The following is a 3,543-nucleotide window of genomic DNA, read 5'->3' on the forward strand; positions in this document are numbered from 1 at the left end:
CACAACATCGCTTGACAACCGATGCTGGTGTGTTTACGTCCCTGTAACTTAGCGGTTCGGCAAAAAGAGACCGATGGAATAAGTACTAGGCTTACAAAGAATAAGTCCTGGGGTCGATTTGCTCGACTAATGGCAGTGCTCCAGCATGGCCACAGTCAATATGACTGAAACAAGTAAAAAAAACAAAAAAAACAAGGTTTTTTTCTAAAAAAAAAAATACGCGGCTGAAATGGAAAGCAAAAATTTGACCTTATTTTGAAGCATAAGCGCAGATATTTGTATAAGATTGTACGAATTTGTTTCATGGAGGTATATATAAATATTTGTGACTATGTTTCTTTAAATATTGCGCTGAGGATAGGAAATAAGCTATTTTACTGTTTTAATCTAGAAATTGGTCCAATACACAATTGACTGTGGAGTTTTATTTTGTATTTATCATTTGCTCGTCTACAACCCGTATTTTTGCAGGAACTAAAGGTTGTTTTATAAGGTTTTTTGGCGTGTTGGAGCAGGGGTTTTTTCTTGTTCTTTTATATAATTATATAATTTATATATATATATAATTATTATTTTGGTATAATTTGACCACAAGTTTTATAGCATGTTGGCCACTTGATATTTACATGATTTTATTCTTGTTTATGTATAATAATAATAATAATAATAATAATAATATTATCATTATTATTATTATTATTATTATTATTATTATTATTATTATTATTATCATCATCATTATTATAATAATATTTAAAGGACTGAGGTAACTCCTCCAGAAGATATAGAAGCAAAAAAAAGAAGAGTGCTATTGTCATCAAGTGAACGATATTTCGACATCTCGTGTATCTTCCACATGTTCAAAAAATAAATTTGTCAATCTACTTCATTTTGATTAATATTTAATGGCACTCTTCTATTTTTTGCTTCTATATCTTCTGGAGAAGTTACCTCAGTTCTTTAAATATTAACTAAAGTGAAGTAGATTGACAAGTTTGTTTTTTGAACCTGTGTCAGACACACGAGATGTCAAAATATCGTTCACTTGACAACAATGGTACTCTAATAATAATAATAATAATAATAATAATAATAATAATAATAATAATAATAATAATAATAAATCAGGAAAGGAAAAACGAAGCAGAGGAGAGGAATGCTGGACCACAAGCATTGACTGAAAGGCGACCATCTGCCGGAGCCACTCAAGAGCCTGAAAAAAAGGAGAATATAATGACCCTAGGAAAAACAGCCAGGAAACTGATGTCGAAACAGAATTTGAAGACCACATATTTGCTGAACAACACAGAAAATCGATCATTGAAATGAAGTAGGAAGTTCTGAATGAGCTTGCAGTTGTAGGTCATATAAATATGAATGATAGGGAACCACTCCATAAACTCCCAAATGCACACCAACATAAAACGCAAATAAAAATTGGCAACTGCATTACAGAAGAAATCATACAACAACTAAAACTCGACCTTAATAAGTTAAATGAAATTATTTACTCTGTTGCTAAGGTAATCGAAAGACGCTGTTTAACACCCAAAAAGCCTACAATGCCAAATTCGAAAAGAAAATCAAACTGGAGGAGTAGAATTGAAACTGAGATTGAATCGTTGCGAAGGGAGATATCAATATTAACTGAGCTAATCTCTGGAAATGATATAAGATCAAGAAAAGGCAGGAAGATCGTCAGAAAATATGGACTCTCAACAAGAGAAGAACTAATGTCAGCGAATGAAACACTTAAACAAAAAGTTCAAGCGAAAGCTCATGTTTCGCCTCTGTATAACCATTAAGAAATCTTACAACAAAATAGAAACCGACATCAAGCACGGACTCCAAGAAATAGCTGCCATTCAACTCTTGCCACTCCAGACACATTAGAATGGATATCCTTTACAACATGGCAAAAATGATTTGTGCTATAGTATCTGATAGAAGCACCGGGGACACACGACTACACAAGCTAAAGGATACTCTTATCAGCAGGAACTATCCACCATCACTAATTGATATAGGCTTTCAACGTGCCCTACAACTTAACATCGACGAACTCAGACATGCCAAACTAAAGAACGGCTAAAATTATTATTATCATTGATATAATTGTTGTTCATGCTATATACTTATAGTAAAAAGAATCATTGTTGTTGTTGTTGTTGTTGTTAGTAGTAGTAGTAGTAGTAGTAGTAGTAGTAGTAGTAGTGCATCGTTTGTTGTGTAGTGAGTATAACGAGCGACAGATACCTAAATGATGTACTTGCCAGGTTTCCCTTTTGTGAAAGTGTCTCATTGGATTCCGTGTTTGTCTGACGCCATTTCTGTTTGGATAGAAGCAAACTCAAATCACCGTTACTATAGAAGCGGGCAAAGTGATTCCTTTCGTTGAAATACAGTCTGTGAGGTGACAAGGCGTGCGTGTATGTGGTTATCTTTCCCTGTTTTATGTACTTTGTCAACGCTTGTCATCATACATTTCCTGACGGCACTCCATGCATACTCATCCATCCATCCATCCGTCCGTACGTTTGTCTGTCTGTCTGTCAGTCTGTCTGTCTGTATATATGCATATTTGTGTGTGTGTGCCTATATATGTGTGTGTGTGTGTGTATGTACGTATGTATATGTATAAATATATATGTGTGTGTGTGTCTAAAGAGAGAGATACAGATATTATGTGTGTATGTATGTATGTATGTATGTATGTATGTATGCATGTATGGCGCATGGCTTAGTAGTTACGGTGTTGCACTCACGATTGTGAGATCGTAGGTTCGATTCCCAGACGGGTCGTTGCGATGTGTTCTTAAGCAAAGCACTTCGTTTCACGTTGGCCTGCGATCATTTCATTATCTTACACGTGCCACACGGTGCACCTGTACAGGTAATGTCGCTTTGATGGAGAGAGTGAGCTTATGTATGGACAAATATTTGATCACTATAAACAAACTATCTGTGTGGTTATTCGGCAAGAAATTGCCAAACCTTCATACGTCGTTTTAACGACAGGAGAGTCCATGATGTATGTATGTATGTATGTATGTATGTATATTTATATCTGCATATGCTTTTAAATTTAATTTTATACGAAAATGGAGGCAGGGGGCTTAGTGGTTTGGGTTTGCACACCCGATCACAAGATCTTGGTTTCGATTCAAGGACCGGGCAACGCATTGTGTTCTTGAGCAAAACACTATGTTTTACGTAAATCTAGTCCACTCAGTCGCAACTGAATACTCCTGCAGCGGATTGTTCAGAAGGAAATGTCACTTATACGTCACTTAACGTCATGGAAACTGAGTAACAGGCCCTGTGAGTTCTAAGAATCGAGACAGTAATATCCAGTGTAACCTTTTTCTCCAAAAACTTTAATAGGCGTAGGAGTGGCTATGTGGTAAGTAGCTTGCTTACCAACCACTGCGTGGCACCTTGGGCAAGTGTCTTCTACTATAGCCTCGGGCCGACCAAAGCCTTGTGAGTGGATTTGGTAGACGGAAACTGAAAGAAGCCCGTCGTATATATATGTATATATAT

Source organism: Octopus bimaculoides, chromosome 7 (assembly GCF_001194135.2).
Source record: "Octopus bimaculoides isolate UCB-OBI-ISO-001 chromosome 7, ASM119413v2, whole genome shotgun sequence".
Taxonomy (NCBI): Eukaryota; Metazoa; Mollusca; class Cephalopoda; order Octopoda; family Octopodidae; genus Octopus; species Octopus bimaculoides.